General features: G+C 44.7%; 1 long non-coding RNA gene across 5 annotated transcripts in view; it reads right to left on the bottom strand.

The window, feature by feature from the left end:
- The window catches only part of LOC105465087 (uncharacterized), a 39,664-nt gene extending 22,560 nt beyond the window's left edge, over nt 1-17,104 (bottom strand). For 4 of the 5 annotated variants that reach the window (XR_011611761.1, XR_011611760.1, XR_011611763.1 and 1 more), the window contains exons 1-3: nt 16,865-17,104; nt 14,944-15,019; nt 10,746-10,854 (exon numbers count right to left, since the gene is read on the bottom strand). This is a non-coding gene — a long non-coding RNA (uncharacterized lncRNA). The remainder of the gene's footprint in view (nt 1-10,745; nt 10,855-14,943; nt 15,020-16,864) is intronic. The other variant, XR_011611762.1, reaches the window with a different exon arrangement.
- Nucleotides 17,105-20,267: the final 3,163 nt, after the last annotated feature.

Below are 20,267 nucleotides of genomic sequence, written 5' to 3' on the forward strand. Positions count from 1 at the left end.
CAGAAGCACGAATTACGAAGGAGATTTGGGGTACATTGCCAGGCCATGGATTCCAAGCTAAGCCATCATATTCCCTGTGACCCGCACATATACATCCAGATGGCCTGAAGTAAGTGAAGAATCACAAAAGAATTGAAAATGGCCTGTTCCTGCCTTAACTGATGACATTACCTTGTGAAATTCCTTCTCCTGGCTCATCCTGGCTCAAAAGCTTTCCCACTGAGCACCTTATGACCCCTGACCCTGCCCACCAGAGAACAACCCCCTTTGACTGTAATTTTCCACTACCCACCCAAATCTTATAAAATGGCCCCACCCCTATCTCCCTTCACTGACTCTCTTTTCGGACTCAGCCTGCCTGCACCCAGGTGATTAAAAAGCTTTATTGCTCACACAAAGCCTGTTTGGGGGTCTCTTCACACGGACGCGAGTGAAATACATCTTGGATGCATACTCTCTCCCTGCCATGAACTGCTTCCCTACTGGAAAGAAAGAATGATTCCACTTCCTTTCATTCCCAGTATGTGTGTGGGGATGAGTGGACATCCTGACTTTCTGCCAATTGCTCCATCTCCATTTCTCTTTCTAGAAATAGAGGCTTCCCAGAAAGTGTTAAGCTCACCTTTGCTCTGGTCTTAGAAACCCCTTTCACTCCCAGATCACTGCACACAGCTCAAGTCCTAAACTTGCAACACTTTTCCTCTACTTTCCAAGTCAGTCCAGCCAATGTCCTGGCCCATCTTTTGACAGGCATCCAATTGCACTCTTGATTTTCCTCTTCAATGGCTGACTTAGACACCCCAGGGCTACATTCCCCCAGAAGCCAGAAGTTGTTTGTTCATTTAACAGAATTTTGCGCCCACCTAACTATTATTAAGTGGGAAAGATCCATAAAAGCCATCTGTGATCACTCCTTCATATCAAGCACTGACCATTCTAAAAACTCATGGACTTCAAACTCTATCTAGTTCCCAGAAACATGTTATATTTGCTTGCTTTTCTCTCCCCTGAAAGGAAAGCCTACGTTTTTGCCGAGACTGAACACTGTTCACGTGATGAGAGCCTTCTTTTTGGTGATGCAGGATTCAACTCTGGTTCCTGGAAGGCTCAAAACTCAGTGCGCCTGGAATTGACCCTAGGCTCTGCTTATCTCTCCTGCTTTGAGCAATTTAATTACTAAATTAAGATAATACCATTGTTTTTCTAACCACAAATGGCTTTAAAATGATCCATGTCGCTAATGGGTAGCTGAATCTCCCTCTAGCCACCTCCCCCACCCACGTCCTAATCTTCCCACCTCCCCCCTCGAAGGAGAACCATACTGTCTTGTCTTTGAGTGAAAGTGCCACATTTCCATGCAAATTGAGTGTCCAGAGTGAATGGGGTGGGGGCGGTGCCCGGACTTTCTCCATGGCTGAGTTGCTGGAGTATTTGCATAATAAAATGTGTTAACAGCTTGGAATTAATCATTGCTGTTACCCTGAATGGCCTAAGAACTATTTTCCAGGCCCTCTTCTGTGAAAACTATGGATGCCATTTGTAGGTAATGGAGCCTCTGCATATTTTTCTAATTATCACTACATTTTTCTCTCTGTCTCCAAAATATGCCCCCATCCTAGAATATCATAAACTGTTGTAGATAACTGGGAATTTCACATGATATGAAAATTCTCAAATGCTCAGTAACTTACACTACGCATGCCTTTACACATAAGGATGATGTTGGAATAGGATGAGCAAGGTTTGCACAACAGAGTGGACAGAGTAATGACTCTGGTTTGAGTCTTCCTCTATGGTTGATTTAGGGTTAAAACTTGGTTCCCTTTGCCGTAAGAAAGGGATGTGGTAGGTGGCCTTCTAAAACAGTCCCATTCTCGGCCAGGAACATTGGTTTCATACCTGTAATCCGAGCACCTTGGGAGGCCAAGGAGGTTAGGAGTTCGAGACCAGCCTGGCCAGTATGGTGAGACCCCCCCCATCTCTACTAAAAATGCAAAAATTCACTGGGCGTGGCAACGGGTGCCTATAATCCCAGCTAGCTGGAAGGCCAAGTCAGAAGAATCGCTTGAACCTGTGAGGCAGAGATTGCAGTGAGCCGAGATCCCACCACTACACTCCAGCCTGGGTGACAGAGCGAAACTGTGTCTCAAAATAAAATAAAATAAAATAGCCCCATTCTGATATCAACACCCTTGTGTAATCCCCTCCCCTTGAATGTGGGCTGGACCTAATGGTTTGCTTTTAACAAAAAGAATATGGCAAAAGTGATAGGATGTGAATTCCAAGGCCAGGTTACAAAAATCTGATCAATCTCTCTCTCTGTCTCTCTCTCTCTCTCTCCCTCTCTGCCAACTTGTTTACTCTGATGAAGCTAGCTTCCATGCTGTGAGCTGCTCTACAGAGGCCCATGTAGGAAGAAACTCAACGGGCCCCCAGCCACTAGCCATTGAGGAACTGAGGGCCTCAATCCAACAACCCACAAGGAACTGAATCCTGCCAGCAACCACTGAGTGAGCTTGGAAGTGGATGCTGTCCAGCTGAACCTCAAGAAGATGGTAGCTCTGCTTCCCTGACCACTATTCTAACTGCAGTCTTGAGAGAGACCCTCAGCCCAGCTAATCTGCACCTGGATTCCTAGCCCGGAGAAACTGAAATAGCAACGCATGTTGATATTAAGTGCTAAGTTTGGGGGTAATCTGTTATGTAACAATAAATAACTAATAATATTTATTATTTAGGAGATAAAACCATAGAAAATACTTCACAGGGATGTTTTCTCCTATAAGATAATCAGATTTTAAATCACAAAGTGCTATACAGACGTATATTATCATTTGTTTTCGACCCAGTAAATAGGTTCCTCTCCTAAACGCTCCACTTGCTTCCTTTGAGTAGCCAGAGGAAGTTCTGCCTTCCTCCAAACGCACCATCAATAAATTTGTCTGGAGCTTTTATTTGAGTCATAATTTTGCTTCACCGCTTGGGTTTGTTGCGCCTACACTGTAGGCAGGACCACCTCACAGAAGACAATGCGTGAGTTGAGGGTGCGAAAGGAAACTATATCGCAGGACTCCCAAATCACTAAGCTGAAGAAAAAGGTCAAGCTGGGAACTGCTTAGGGCAAACCTGCCTCCCATTCTATTCCTCAAAAAGATAGCTACTAACATAAAAAAGCTACATACCTCCCTCACAATTTGTCCATGAGGAAATTCCTTGTGGACAAAGGACAGACAGATGTCAAAGTCATCCCTCTGCTCACTGAGATAAATGCATATCTGATTGCTTCCTTGGAAAAGGCTAATCGGAAACTCTAAAGAATGCAACCATTTGTCTCTTCTGTACCTATGACCTGGAAACCCCCTTCCTGCTGTGAGTTGTCCCACCTTTTGAGACCAAACCAGTGTAAATCTTATGTATATTGATTGATAAAACCGAGCTGTGCCCTGACCATCTTGGGCACATGTCATCAGGACCTCCTGAGGCTGTGTCATGGGTGTGTTCTTAACCTTGGCAAAATAAGCTTTCTAAATTAATTGAGACCTGTCTCAGATGCTTTTTGGGTTACAAGGGCAAAGGAAGACTGCCCCCCAAAATTATTCTTACCCAGCTTTTGTCACTGACAAACTCCTACTAGTATAATAGGGATACGAATCATAATAACAACAACTACCATTTTTTGAGCAACTTCTTTGTGCCAGGAGCTTTGCAAACATTCTTTCAGATCCTCACCACAACCTTGGGGAAAAAAAATCCAGAGAGTTTAAATCACTTAGTCAATGGTAGGCAGTTAGCACATGTCAGAGCTGAGGTTAGAACCAAACTCCTCTCGCTTGTATTTGCTTATTTCTTGTCTTCTAGGAATGTGTGCCTAAACAAACTATTTTTAATAAAGTTAGAATTTATTGGTTTTGTATGCTTTTTATCCCACTTAACGCATTATCATGAATATTTTTCCATGTCATTAAACATTTTTTTGAAAACACTATTTTTAAAGGCTGTATAATATTCCATTGTCGAGTGGATTTGCCCTTCCCTTGTTTTTCCAGCCTTTAAGCTGTTTCTAGGTGATTTACTATCATAAATGGTGCTGTGATAAGCATCCTTGTACATACATCTGCGATCACATCTCCAATTATTTTCTTAGGCTAGAGCGCTAGAGGAGGGACGGCCAGGTCAAGTCAGAAAACACCTTTAAGGCTCCTAATGCCAGTTGCCAAGTTGCTTTCCCGAAAGGTTGTACCTATTCATATTCCCAAGGAGATAAACACTTAACTTTGAAAGGAAAGGGTGTTTAAAAGTGTGAGATAAGCCGGCACCTTGTTTAAAGGAACAACTCCTTAAGTTCCCAACAAAGGCCCTCTGAGAACCCCTGTGAACCATGGGCTGAGGAAACATTGTTCGGCCTTCCTGACTGGCTGGTGAAATTCCCAATGTCCCAGATGTCATTTTACTCACGGTTGTAGGAGGGGATTGGGTGGGGTAGGGGGGGAAACGGAAGCATTTCCATGATAATAAACCTGAAACTTAATAATCATGCTTTTATAAAACGTGTATGGTCCTTTCTTGAGACAGCTTTTCCAGAATTGGATGACCTTCTCCAAGGGGATAAGGATATTTTTCACTGCCAGATCTTAAGCTAGGGCATTGAAATTATTTCTATACACATACACAAAGGGAAGGAGGGAGCTGAGGTGCAAATATTTAGCCACCCAGAGAGAGGAGAAAAGACACCACTACAACAGTAATCCTCTAGATGGTACTTAAGGCCAAAGGAAGATTCAGAACAAATTTTTTTTAATTGTTAAAATTCTCTACCCCAATTTGTTATGCATTGACATAGCCAAAGAACTATTGGCCTATTTTAACCTTTGAACATTTCTATTTTGCTTCTGTGAATTGGAAGAGGGAGAGAGGAGAAGAATATTGAAAAAGACAATGGGTAAAGATGGCAATGGGAGGGAGACAGAAACAGAAGAGGGAGAAAAGGCTATTTTAATTCTCTGTAGTTACCTGGATTTTCACACCATAGGCTAGATCTTAAGAAATCAAAGTCCACTTCCCTTATAGGTCAGGTAGGGCTGGGCCTGCCTGGTATGGTTCTTAGTAGTTAAAAAGATTTCTGTATTCTGCCGTTATTTGAAATGCCCTGCATCAGTCAGAGAGGCCAACTGCTGTAACAACCCCAATCTCAGAGGCCTAACACAAAAAACTTTATTTCTAGTTTATATCAGTTAGATACAGGTTAGCCAGGGGGCCAGGAGTGAAGGAGGACCTGCTCCACACAGTCATTCAGGGACTCAGGGAAATGTGAATTAAACCAAGATCATGTCATTCTCATCCATCAGATGGATAAAATTTTAAATTTTACAACAAAAATACATGTTTATGTCAATTGTATGATTCAAATAGATTTTAGGAATTACAAAATGGCTTCTAAGTGTTTTGTGCTCTCAGAGAATACAGGAAACACCTCATAAGCAAAGTTAGGGGTAGAAGGAGAATGAGGTGAAAGGGAAGACACTTGAGGGAACCACTTGCATTGCTCCCCAATTCAAATCAAGTTTAGAAGAAACAGGAAAATGGGTCTAAGCCATTATAGGCTGTGCTTTATAAAATGGGCTCTTTTAGACTCTACGACCACTCTCAGATCCCTCCCTTCAAGAATAACTCACTTAAATCAGGATATCTCGGAATTCTAGGCATGGAACACCCATGCTCATCTCTTAATGCTCTTGTTCTCTTGTGGTCATACACTTTTTAGCAGCCCAGTCAAAGCATCCATTTTGGAAGGAAAAGATTTTTTTGGAAGAAAAGTTGCTCCTTTGCAGGCATGAGGTAGGGCTTGGGAGACTGTGTGAGAACCGAGGCAGAGGCCCAGTCACAGTCACACCTGACTCCTCTGAACCTTCAGCTCCCACCCTAGGACAGGTGAAGGCAGAAGGAGAAGCCTGGGGTGAGAAGGTGACTTCAGGGACATCTGATGCAAGACCAGCTAGGCTCAGATCCAAACTAGCTTCTGGGATACGAAGTGACATAGGCATAGCGGCTGGGGGAGAAAGCATTTCATCTTTTAAATTTCAGTATTTACTTAATAGGGACCTGAAGAGACTTTAAGAGAAGTCAAGTAATGGCCAAGAAAAATCAGAGTTTTCTGGAATTTTTTACATCTCTTAGTGATGCTGTCACTCGCCCTGGCTTAGCACCACCTTAACACTAAATTGATGGGAACTGTCCTTCTCGGGGTGGCCGCCTGGCCTGGTTTGCCCAGTGCTTTGCTGGTTTTAAAACTGAGGGAAGCCACCCGGTCTCAGGCACACCAGCATGGGTGCCCCCCTAGATTGTCTACACAATTTTGCTGACAGCATCAACTGGGAGTTATTTTAATCAAAAAGACTGCTGGGCGCAGTGACTGACACCTGTAAGCCCAGCACTTTGGGAGGCTGAGGTGGGTGGATCACCTGAGGTCAGTAGTTCGAGACCAGCCTGGCCACCGTGGTGAAACCCCGTCTCTACTAAAAATACAAAAAATTAGCTGGGCGTGGTGGCACATGCCTGTAATCCCAGCTACTCAGGAGGCTGAGGCAGGAGGATCGCTTGAACCCGGGAGGCAGAGGTTGCAGTGAGCCGAGATCGCACCATTGCTCTCCAGCTTGGGCAACAAGAACAAAACTCTGTCAAAAAAAAAAAAAAAAAAAAAAAGACAAAGGATTTGGTCTGAACCACTGACAGTCTCACCTAGAGGAGTCACGGTGAGGATAGGACAGGGCTGCTGTCTGTGACTGTGGCACAATGCAGCACTGTCTACTCCACGAGGAGACTGAATTTACAACTTTGGCCTCTCATCACAGACTTGGAAGGGAGCTTGGAGATTATCTAGCATAACAATCCAGATGGCAAATAAGGAAATTGAGATGGAGAAACCTTAAGGAACTCATCTAAAGCCATGAAGCAGAACTGTCCAGGACCAAGGCTTCTTTTCTAATCTAGTGCTCTTTCCAAGACATGGCATAGACCCATCACTACAGCACCCAAGCAACCAAATTAATGGGCCTCAAGAGATAAACATGGACATCTATCCAAAACCCTATGAGAAACGTTCCCACTAGTCACCACCAGTGGCAAAACAGAGGATGGCAACAACAGCCACTCCCCAGGGAGACCCAGTGTGGTGGCTAAGAAGCCGCACAATGCCACTGCGAGCCACTCTGTTCTTCTGAGACTCCACCCCACCTCCCAGCTTCCAACCTCTCCTGTCCACCTGCAGAACACTAAACCAGCCTGTAGTCTCTTTCCCCACCCCACCTTCTTGGGTTTACACAGGGCTGAAAAAGAAGGCCAAAAGAGAGGGAAGAGTGGGCATAGGATGCAGTCAGTTAGAGTCACCACAACAGCCTCCTCTGAGAATCTCTTTAAATAAAGTTTTTTGGCAAATTTTGAGAAGCTGAGTTAAATACCTTGTTCAAGTTGATTTCATAGAAATGTCATGTCTGTTCTCTGAAAACCAACCTGGCACCCAGCAATGACCTCTTCAACCAATGAAGCACCTGCTTACCAATGTATTATTTTTTAAGAGAACAGAAAAGGTTTTGATCACGCACAGAAAGAAGCGCTTTGCAGCTAGTAGCATATGGCTCTTGGGAACACAGGGCTTTTAAAATCTCTACTTTTATGACTTCTCTCATTATTATTTCATCAATTATTTCATTATTGTATCATCTGTGTCATCTGTGTAGATGTAGGTAATTTGGGTTGGTTATTGTTTTAGGAAGCATGTGGAAATTGCTATCAATGGGTAATTATTTCATATTCTCACCCCTCCCAGTTCTCCTTCTGGACTTAGAGCTAGTCACTATTAAGGCAGATGAACGTGGGAGTTAGACAATGAAACCACCCTCTTCACTATTTGAGGGCTGAAAGGCCACTCTAGGTAGTTATAATTGAACCTCAAAGCAGGTGACCTTGCAAAGTTAAAGCATCTGCTCCAATTTACCTCTGCATCTCACTGCCCCCCAGACACAAGTTCTGCCGCTCTTCTCTGTTCACGGTTCCTGCAAATCTTTTCTGTGCTCTGAGACTCAGCTTGAGATCCTCTCAAGACATTGTGCCAAGCCTCTCCAGCTGACATATTCTCCCTTCCCTGAATTCATATAGCTCCTAAAGTAGCACTTAATTACAAAATATGTTATATTGTGCTGTGTTTGGTGATTGTCTGATTCTTCTCCTTAGAGTACACAGAATGCCTCATGTGGAGGCAGCATGTTTGATGAGAAATGTTCAATTCATATTTTTAAAATTAATTAATTAATAAGAGCATGGATTTTTGAGTCAGAAAGACTTGACTTTACCAGTTACTAGCTAGATGACCTTTATCGAGCCACTTAACTAGTTTAAGCTCCAGTGACTTTATCTAGAAAATGGCAATAATGCTACATGGCTCGGAGGAACAACTGAAATCCACCTCACAGATGCTCAAGCAGAGAGCATGTTCTTTACCCTTGCCAAGTGTCCACTGCGTAGACATTACTACTCAGAATACAAAATATAAACTAGTTTGTATTCCAGAGTCTTATTTTTCTTTTTAATAGTGCTCATTCCAAGACATGTTTACCACATTTTTGTTATTTTCACCTATCAATTATGAAAAAGTTTTCAGGAACCAAGCCAAGCCCCACAACAAAAAGACACAGGTAGGTCAGCATGTAGATGTGTGTTGATGTGCCTTCTTATCTGAAAATAAAAATTCCCCAAACTTAATACAATTTGGGAAATGTTGTTTGAGTCACCTGCTGTGGACCTACTATTGTTCAATTGTCGTTTTCCTCAAAACACTCGGTACTGTGTCTTGCAGGTAGTAAGACATAGTGGGGGCCAGGCACGGTGGCTCACACCTGTAATCCCAGCACTTCGGGAGGCAGAGGCTGGTGGATCACCTGAGGTCAGGTGTTTGAGACCAGCCTGGCCAATGTGTCGAAATCCTGTCTCTACTAAAAATACAAAAATTAGCTGGGGGTGGTGGTGCACACCAAAAATCATAGCTACTCGGGAGGCTGAGGCAGGAGAATCACTTGAACCTGGGAGGCGGAGGTTGCAGTGAGCCGAGATCACACCACTGCACTCCAGCCTGGGCAACAGAGTGAGACTCTGTCTCAAAAATAAAATAAAATAAAATAACAAAGTGGGCACTCAATTTGTGTTTGTAAACTGAATTATAGCCATGATTCCAAAGTGTTGGGAATTTAACTGCCTAGGATGGGATGAAAATGTTTTCAAAAGGCACTTAATTCTCTGCATTCTAAACTATATTTGAACAAGCAAAACTTCCAAACAGAACTCCAAAAGATGCCCAAAGCTGCAACCAAGACAGCCCCAGGCCAAGAATTGTTAAATGGTGTCCTTTAAACTCTGCCTCATAAATACTCCCAGCCTAATGAACCAGTGCTCCCAAACAGCCTCTGAACTGGTCTGCTAACCCCAATACATGTTAAATTTATGATTTCTAAACAAGATAAAAGACCTGATTGGATTTATTTTCTTTAAGAAAAAAAAAAAAAAAAGCATTCCATTCCTGACCAAGTTGAGACCCTGCATTGGTGTGTTTGCTACTAGCGCCTACTGGCCAATCACTTAGACAAAACCTGCTTGTAAACTTTCCTGGCGTTTTTTGAAGTCACCTCCTTCCCCTGACTGGCCTGCACCTCCTTCTCTCGCACCACAGATTGCTCATGGCCGGTGACTCCTCGGTGATTCAGGGATGCCTCCTGCGCCTCTGCCTGGTGGCTTTGTACCTGGCCACCCTGAACAGCCGCCTCCCAGGCGCCCCTCCTGAGTTCTCTTCCAGGGAGAGTCCTGTAGAATCTAAGAGTGACCTTAGAATTCGTCGGCTCCTGCTACAGATGAGAAAACTAAGATCCAGAGAAAAGAACATGAAGTGAAGGAACAGGAGTTAGAGCCCAGGACTCTTGGTCCTGAATCCAGTGCCATGCCCAGCAGCCATGTGGCCCGAAGACAACCTCAGCAGCCCCCTCCCTGAGACACTCCTGTCAGCACACATGGGGAGTAGGAAGAGTTTGCCTTCAAGGCCTGGCCCCAACACGGCACCTGGATAGGGTCCCTGCAGCTGCCATCCTCACTGCCAGCGCTCCTGCCAGCTCCAGTCTCAGCTCAGCAAGCTCCCCCACCTTCCGTCCTCTCAAAGTCAGAGTCCTTGCTTCAGGAACCATCAAGGTGAGATGTGCTAAATCCATCTGAGGAGAGGAGACTAGAGACCCCTCCCAGATAATCTGAGAATACTAAAACAATGGCCTACTGAAGGACAGCTTAGCTATCCTGACCAGAACAGCAACCTCAAAAGAGGGCACCTGAATTCGAAGGGGAAGGCAGGGGAGCTGGCCAGGCCCAGAAGTGGCCCAGAGGCTCCATTCATCAGTGCCATCAGCTATTGCAAGCTGAATGCAATTACAGAGAACCATGCCTCACTAGCCTGACCCAGCACTCACACTCCACCCTTCTGAGAAACGGTCTGGCCTGAATTGCTATCACCCACCACCCCCTGCCCCTGCATGGCAGGGTTAGGACCAGCTTTAGCCTGAGCACTGCAAGAGCTACCCTCCATTCCCACACTCACCCCAAGACATCCAACACGCTCCCACTTAGCCCCCAGCATGAGTCTAAACCCAGGCGTGGGCACAACCAGAAAGGACGAGATTGAAAACCCCAAAGGAAGTCTGCAGAATGAGTCACAATACCTGCATCCTAATCCATGCTTCTTCTAACCGGTTCTGTGGCCTCCAACAAACCCCCAGACTACTCTGAGCCTGGGTTTACTTCTCTGAGAAATTAGGGCAATAGCAATACCTGGGTGGCATAGAGACAAAAGAAGAAAATAAAAACTCTTCAGCAAACCTAAAAGTATTTGTCAAAGCTATGACTATCTCCTTGCATTGCTAGTAATAATATAGTCACTTCCTTGCCCTCCACCCAGATATTTACTCAGAATGTTCAGAGAATTCCCCAAATTTACCAAGCACCTTGTAAGAATGAGCTTCTCTTGCTGCTCAAATTCCCTTGTAGTTAATCCCAGCTTGTGCCCATCGATTTTCCTTAATAAGATTAAAGGGGAAGGTTTGACCAGGTCATCTCTCAGGACTCAGGAAACAAAACCATTTGGCAAAAAATAAATTCAAATCATCTGCCTCTGTCGCCAGCAAATATATGCTCAGTGCTACCTGAGAGCAAGTCAGTGCTGAATACTTGGTTCCTCTGCACTGGTTTCAGAATGTAATTTCATTTCTGAAGTCCCTTTACTGTTGAGGCCACTTCTTGAGCTTCTAGTTCTAAAGCCTGATGATGCTTAGCACAGTGGTTCACACCTGTACTCCAACACTTTGGGAGGCCAAGGCACGAGGATCACTTGAGCCCAAGAGTACGAGGCCAGCCTAGGCAACATACTGAGACCCCTGTCTCTATAAAAAATTAGCCAGGTTTGGTGGCTAGCCCCCGCTACTGGGGAGGATGAGGTGGGAGGATTGCTTGAGCCCAGGAGGTTGAGGCTGCAGTGAGCCATGATCATACCACTGCACTCCAGCCTGGGTGACAGAGCAAGACCTTGTCTTAAAAATAAAATAAAACGGAGCCTCATGGCAACCAAACAAAACAAGTGCCCATGCTCTGCTTTATCTCAGTGTTCACACCTTGCATTCCAGCCTTTTTCATCTACGGACTTTAACCTTCAGGACTGAACAGAGAGTTCTACAGGCAGGGGCTGGGTTGTAATTCTACCATCTTGTTGCTTAAAGGGAAAAAAGAGAGCAGTCCATTCTGAAAAAACGAGGAATGACCATACAACAAATTAATACAAAGTTTTAGTCTTCTTGTCTCTGCCAGCCTTAGTCCTTTTTTTTTTTTTTTTTTTTTTTTTTTTTGAGACTGAGGTCTCGCTCTGTCATCCAAGCTGGAGCATAGTGACACAATCAATCATAGCTCACTGTAGCCTCAAAGTCTTCAGCTCAAGCAAGTAGCTAAGATTACAATCACCCACTACGATGCCTGGCTTCAAGTCCAAGTTTGAAAGCCAGCTCTTCCACATTTCCTAACAGGCAGTATGGACAACATGAAACTTTTAGAATGATAAAAGTAGATTTCACAAACTCACTGTAAAGAGCTGGGCCCCGGGGTAGGGAGCATTTTACCTTTGGTGGGAATGTTCTCATCATTTTAAAAACCCCTATTTCTTGTACTTCCGAAGGGCTTAAAAATTATTCAAAAGTGAGAATATAATTAGAGGAAGCAGCAACCACAGAATTTGATAACTTTTCCCAATCTCCTCCTCAAAAGAAACCTTCCACTAAAGTAAATAGCTCTGAGGGCGCAGTTCATCAAGAAAGCACTCATATCAACCCCCGGCCTGAAAATAGACATAAATATTAGGTCAGTTTCACAATCATTTATCCCACTCTGGGGATAAAACACATAAATAAATTGGAAATGGGCACTTCTCCCGCCCTAAGGCTATGATCCTGCCCCGGAGCTCCAGGGCTGCTGCCATGTAGTAAAAGAAAGCCATCTCTTCTCTGGCTGATACTGGGACAGTTTCCCTGCAGGAGTCTCAGGCCCCAGAGAATGCCTCTCTTCCCAGCACTAAGGTATGCGACCCCTTGGGTAGAGCACCACCTGGACCTCTCCCAGAGACACGCTTTCTCTTTTTCTTCTTCCTTTTCATGATGTACTGTTGTGTCTTCCACACCAGCCCCTGTCCTTTACCCTTGGGCCCTCTCTTCTTCTTTTGCCTCCTTTTTTGTTTTTGTTTGTTCGGTTGATTTTCTATTTGGGTTTGTTTGCTTCCTTTTTTTTTTTTTTTTCTTGAGACAGAGTCTCACTCTGTTGCCCAGGCTAGAGTGCAGTAGTGTAGTCTCGGCTCACTGCAACCTCCACCTCCCATGTTCAAGCGATTCTCGTGCCTCAGCCTCCCAAGTATCTGGGATTACAGGCATGTGCTGCCACATCCCAGTTAATTTTGGTATTTTCAGTAGAGGTAGGGTTTCACCACGTTGGCCAGGCTGGTCTTGAACTCCTGGCCTCAAGTGACCCACCCGCCTTGGCCTCCCAAAGTGCTGGGATTACAGGCATGAGCCACCGCACCTGGCCTGTTTGCTTTCTTTTAACAGTCTTTTAAAATTATGTTAATATATATATAATGTAACATTTACCATTTTAATCATTTGTGAGTATACACTTCAGTGGCATTAAGTACGTTTGCAATGCTGTGTCCTCATCCCACTATCCACCTCCAGAACTTTTTCATCATCCCCAGCATAAATTCCCTAGCCGTTAAACAGTAGCTCTCTTTCCCAACCCTTCATTAATCCCCTGGTAATCTCTATTCCACTTTCTGTCCCTATGAATTTGCCTAGTCTAGGTACCTCATGGAAGTGGAAACATATAATATTGGTCCTTTTATATCTGGCATATCTCATTTAGCACAATGTTTGCAAGGTCCATCCATGTTGTAGCATATGTCAAAATTTCATTTCTTTCTATGCCTGAATATTATTCCACTGTGTGTATAGCTTACATTTTGTTTATCCATTCATCTTTTCTTTTTTTTTTTTTTTTTCCTGAGACACATTTTCCCTCTGTCACCCAGGCTGGAGTGCAATGGTATGATCTCAGCTCACTGCAACCTCCGCCTCCCGGGCTCAAGTGATTCTTGTGCTTCAGCCTCCTGAGTAACTGGGATTACAGGCATGCACCGCCACGCCCAGCTAATTTTTATATTTTTAGTAGAGACGGGGTTTCACCATGTTGGCCAGGCTTGTCTTGAACTCCTGACCTCAGGTGATCCACCCACCTCAGCCTCCCAAAGTGCTGGGATTACAGGTGTGAGCGACCATGCCAGGCCTCATTCATCTTTTTCATGGATGCTTGGGTTGTTTCTACTTTGTATTTATTGTGACTAATACTGCTATGAACATGGGTGTATAGAAATCCGCTTAAATCCCTGATTTCCATTGTTTTGGCTGTACACTTGGGAGTGGAATTTCAGGATCGTATGGTAAGTGTTTAACTTTTTGAGAAACTACCAAACCGTTTTCCACAGTGATTCCAGCATTTGACATTCCCACCAGCAATGCATGCAGTCTCCATCTTCTCCACATTCTAGCTAACACTTGTTATTTTCTGTTTTTGTTTGTTTGTTTTTAATAGCCATTCTAGTAGGCATGAAGTGGTGTTTGCCCGCTTTTTTGATGGAGGTGGGGGAATGGGGTGGAATTGGTCATTAACCATCAATTAAGCTGGGGGCCTTAGACCTCTGTGAATTGGCTGTGACAATAGCTAAAGGAGACTGCTACCTCACACTGAAGAGGTGTTTCCCAAGTTTGTCCCTGGAGAGGGCACAAGACCAACTGATTGTCTGGGAGGGAAGAAGCAGTAAGGCAGAAGACTTGAACTTCTCAGAGAAAAAACAGTCTACAGACTTCATTTTATGCTGCCCTCACACAGTACTGAAAGCTCTACCCTGGGGACCTGGCTTGACTTCTAACTAGCTGTGTTATCTTAGGAGAGCTCCCAGCTGCTCTGAGTCTCAGTCTCCCAGTCAGTGAAACGGAGGCATTAGCACCTGCCTGGCTGCATGGCCCCACAGTGCCGCAGTGAGCAGCCAATGAGAGAAATCTTGCCACATGTGTTACAAACTAATAGTTACACAAATGCAGGGAGTAGCAGCTAGAAGAAAATGGTTGGGAATCTAAAAAGAATTAAAGCCCCCCATGAATTTCTTCTCACGCCTCCTCCAAAACCAGAGACTGCTTCACCCGCCCTCCAGGGCTGCTGCTCCAGCATTTCCGGCAGCTGCTGACAGAATGTACGTTCCTTCTGATCCCACGTGGCAGAGTCAAGCCCAGATGGAGCAAGGGCCTCTCTCAGAGAGAGACACCCGGGGCTCACCCTTACAAAGGAAGCACTTGGAGAGATGGCTTCTCAAAGGTCACACAGGAAACTGAAGTTAAAGCCTGGATCTAATCTATAGAAGAAACAGGAGCATTTGAATCCACACATTCGAATGTGGTAATTAGTGATCCCACTCCCCCAACCCATCCCCAATCTTCTGCCCATCTGACAGCGTTTAGATGATCCGATGATGTAATTTGAACTTCAAAAGGCTTGAGAAAAATGTCCACTTTGCTTTTTAAAAATGGAGAGACAACAAAAGTAAGTTACTCCAGAGACCTGGATGCATGTGGCCATTCTAGTGAGAACACAATAAGGAAAATAAAATCCATCCTAGGAGAGGAAATTATCCCACCAAAGTTCTTGCCGGTCCTTCCAAAGGCCATTTACATCTGGGCATCCATACAGAGCTCACTCATCACCCAGGAGTTACGTGAGAAGGGCTATGCTTGCTACAAGGGAAGTCACGAAGACTAAGACAGGGTCAGATGAAAAAATAAGACATTTAAATATAATGCTCCAATTAATAAAGCCCTAAGAGCCAACCTCCTCTGTATGAAATAACCTGGGTTTAAAAACAAAAAAGCAAAAAGCTTCATTGAAGAATGCAAAGTTGAGCTGTGGTCTTTGCAGCTGCCTGACTGAAATACAACCCTTACTAAGATGCTTCCTCTCTCACTCAGTATGACGTAAACTAGGCCCAGACTCCTGGCTAAGAGGGGAGACTTCAAAATGCACGCTCTGCACCCAACCCTATGATCAGTTTTATCTGAGTCTTTCCCACACATGTTCAGTGCACCCCAGCAAAACCAGGAGAGGGCCATGTCTTCACTCCTTGTTGAGACTTGGTGATTGATTGGCTGGTTATTCTTTAACCCATTCACACTTAAGTGTTACCTCAACCCAGCCTTTGTGGTATAAGCATTTTCTCTCCTAATTGTGTTACAAGAAGATTTTCATCTTATTAAGGAAATCCAGACATTGGCAGTTTAGCGGGGCAGGGTTAGTCTAAGCCCCTGCAATCACTGTAGGCTCACCCAGTCTGCCTCAAGGTTAACTGAGTTTCACCATTTGGTGGCCTGGGGACCCCTGTCCTCTGCCCCCTACCCCCTCCTCTCTGCTCTCCCTAACTTTCACTCTTCAGGAGGTGGCCGGTGGCCTATTTCTGGAGAGGGCTAGGCAGGGGCAGACCACGCTGATGTCCATAGCGTCCTCTTGGGCTTGAGCCAACACCATCAGAGCAAATGTCTCTCTCAGCAGACATCTCATGCCCTCAAGGGCTGGACATCCCTTTCCTCCCCAGCCAACCTCAAGGTGACCCCTGATGTTATCTAACATAGTGTTAGTGGCATTTCATGCTTGTGCTCTGTTGACCTCTGATGCATCCCTATGCTTCTTGCAATAATTTTCCCTCTAATCATAAAGGTTTAACCCCCTAAAAATGAGGCATTTAGAAGACCGTCTCTTAATTCTTCAAACCCCGCAAGCCCTAAATGGTGAATGAGGGGCTCGTGCAGTGGTCAGAGGGTAGGTGTAGCACACTTCTCACAAGTTCACGTGTCTTCCTAAAACGCAAATCGTGAATCATAGGTCTGAGGAGGGAGGGGCTGCAGGTTGCGCATTTCGCCCGGCTCCCAGGTGACACTCTGTGGCTCTATGGTCCACACACAATCCCACATGAGTCTCCGGTGGGGAGCTCCCTTCACCCAGAACCCCCAGGTGAGGAAGGCTTCTGAGAGGGGGCGGAGCTGAGGGCCGGTGTCCTCATCTGTGGAGCCCACAGGGATGACCACCTGGAGACACACAGAGTGCATCCTCTCAGTGACACCCTGAGAGCGAATTCACTGACTCAAGGGTGGTAGGAAGGCCAATGACACCCAGCAGGCTGTTTGTGCCACCCAGGGAAAGAGGAACTGACCTTTTTCTCATGGGGAAGTGCGTCTTCTCCTCTCCAAACCACAGGCTCACAAGCAGACCAGCTCAAGTGAAGTTCCTGCAATGACCACTGGGTGTGGGTCTGCTCTTCCAGCCCCTGCTGAGAGGAATCCCTGAGAGAGGACCACGAGCCACGCAGGGCCACCATTCCCCTGCCCTGGTTTGGGACCCCAGCCTCCCTAACACAGAGCCCACTCGCCTTCAGCACGCAGGCGCTGTGCTTCCCAGCCTAAGCTAGGAAAGAAAGCTGTGTATGCTGACACTTAAATTAGAGCCTCGCAATTATCTCTCAATCCCGGCTTGCCCTGTGCTGCTTTATCACTGTTTTTTATAGCTAAAGTTACTTGCCCTCGTTTTAAGTACATTGTGCATAAGGCATAGGCCAACTTCTGATATATTCCCACAAGCAAAATTAAATACCAGTAACATGTGTTTTAGTGAATTGGGTCCCTCAATTTGCATCTTATAATAAGGATGTTATCATACTGGTTTATGGCTGAGCTCTTTAGTTTTTATCTCTCTGGGGCTAGATTCCCCCTCATGAGTTCAATATAAGTCTATGAACTAACGCAATTTTTAAAACACTTTTCTTCTGTGTTAACATTAACACCCTTATGAGTGAAAGAGTTTTACTCCCCAAAGTGTACAGAATGTTTGCATTCACTGGAGGATGTGGCAGGATATTAGCCCTCAGTGATAGCTGTGGTTGCTTGTAAGTGAAAGGAGTTGAGTCTGTAATCCGGTCTGCCACTGCAAAGACGCCTTTTTCACCTCTTTGCACTGAGACATAATCTCTGGTGTGTTCATTCCCTTACATTTAGATTAATTATAAAACATTGTCACCAGAATATTAAAGTAATGTTTAATACACAGAAGGGAATAAGGTATTCTGGAAAATGCATAATTTCCCTATGATGATTTTGCCAGTTGCATGCAATATGATCTTTTGATTGCCAGCTATAGAAATATTGTGACTAAGCTTTCACTAGCTTTTTATTTTTGCAACCATCCTGTCATAGCACTTTGAAAACTGTAAGCTTGGCCCATCAAAAAAGAAAAAAAAGAAAAAGAAAAAGAAAAAAAAACGAAGAGTGCCCATGCTAAAGAGTTCTGTCAGCTTGGTTCCAAAGAAGGGAGATGATAGGAGAGGGTGAGTAGTTACGGGCAGCACCTTCCACTTCAGCAAGCCTAACACAGCTGGGTAGTGGAGAAAGGATGGACTCTCACCCTCTGCACAGGCCCAACACACATGCGCACCCATGCATCCACACACACACACACACACACACACACACACACACACACGTCCTTTGAACATGGGAAGGTGTCAACATTCCTAAATGGAAATCTCAAGTCCTCTCGCTTGCTTCAGATTTTCCGAGCTCTACTGCAGCCATGCATCCCAGAGGAATCATCTGAATCAACACCGAGTCACAGCTAGCAGAATTCTCCTTGTTGGAAGTGGCTGAAATGGGACCGACATTCCTCTGGGGGCTGCTCCTGGGGATTGGTTACCTCCCTCTAGATACTGGGCTCCATCCTTGGTTGTGTTGGTTAACAACCAAGTGTCGTTACCAGCGGAGGGCTCCTGTCCTTCGAGGTCTCACTCCAGGTCTCTGCAGGTGAAATTTTCCACGATGATAATCATTTAAAAAATAATCACGATAATAGCAGAAGGAGCACTTCAACCCATCCATCTTCCCAGCACACTCACTGGGCAAGTTGGTAACCCCATGCTTCTGTCACACCATCAAGAATGCTGGTAGAATTCTCAGTGTGTTTTAAAAGTAAAATTAATTTTTAAATGTGTTTTCTGTTTATCCATGCCCCCTAATGGCAATGCACCCAACACCTGTTATCTTGTTTCTATTCTCTTCAAGGCCTCTTATGTCTCTCTTACCTCTACCCTCTGCCCTTCAAAAATATACTGGATGTGAAAAGCCCTCTTAGCCCCAAAAGGCTCAAAGTCTTGTGGCTTAATTACCTTTCCATTTGCAACACAGAGGCCCCTTGGGTCAGAATTCAATGTGATTTCCAGTAGAAGAGGGGATAGGTTTACTCGGCTCCAGCCCACCCTACATCTGTTCTATGGACATAAGGACTCCCTAGGCCAGAAGAGGATATGCTAACCTTTGCTGGCCTGGCTTTCTAGCCTTTACCTTTAACTCCAGAAGAGTGGGAGCCCAGAGTGAATACAGCTTCTGAGGATAAGACTACAGAAACTAGAGGATAATGACTATTAAAGATCAAGGCCAGTAATGTCATTGAGATCATCATAGTCATTACAGATGAGGCATTTTTTTTTTCTGTCTAGATGTGTGTATATGGGAGGCACATGAATATGCATGTGCTATAAATAGGTATATACACAAGGAACTATATGTGTGACTGTGCATATGTGCATACTTCCCATACATATACCATGATTCTGACTCATGGGCAAATGGAAAAGAATGAATCTATGCAAACAGGCCCTTGGAACACATGCTTGCATTTCCTAACCCAAGTATTGTATGTATGACTTTTAGTGATTATGTTTTGCTGAGGCACGGATTGAGCCTTGTGCTGACATGAAGGAAGGTGCTTAGCTAGTGAAGGAAGTTTGTCTGCTCACAGACTTCTTCTCACACAGGCCTTGCTTTCCTCCCTGTCCCCCGTTAAGGTCTATACCTCACTTTTTCATTACGCTTTACCAAATTTCAATGGGAGGGGAAATATGGGGCATCCCGGTAATAGCAGAGTGCTTTCACACCTCAGGGGAACACTTCCATGTGTGTTGAACCCCTCAGACGCCTCCCGGCCATTCCCTTGTGACTGATCCTTAGCTTGTATTTACACGCTTGCTCCTAGGCCACCGTCCTGAGGTGGGAGTGTTGCAGGGGGGCATTGCTGAGACTTGTGACCATGGCAGGTGACAGGAGTGGAGACTCCGGAGCTCTGGAAGAAACTCTAGGATGAAATAGAGAGTTTGCAACCCAGCACCAAAAAGGAGTTCTTTATATGCCCTAAATATTCTGACTTATGACACTGGACAGTCATAGACTAGTACTGCTTCCAGGAGAAACAGGATAGTAGGCATGAGGGAGAGAGATAGGGAAGGACACCAGATGATATGACTTATGACTGCAGTACAAAAATACCAAGTCTCTATTTTTGAAATGCAAGCTCCAAGAGAGTGAAGCCCCAGCCTGCACTGCCTTACTTTGTGCAGAGAATGCTTCTTTGGTTATGTATATACATGCTTGCTTATTCTAATCCATGCCTTTATTATGAAATTCATCTAATGTTATGGCCAAATAGCAATAAAATAATATTATTACAGGACACAGGCCTGTACCAACAAGCATATTACAAAGAAAAAACAATATAATATAACTTTTACAAAT

The sequence above is a fragment of the Macaca nemestrina genome, chromosome 13 (genome assembly GCF_043159975.1).
Source record: "Macaca nemestrina isolate mMacNem1 chromosome 13, mMacNem.hap1, whole genome shotgun sequence".
NCBI lineage: Eukaryota > Metazoa > Chordata > Mammalia > Primates > Cercopithecidae > Macaca > Macaca nemestrina.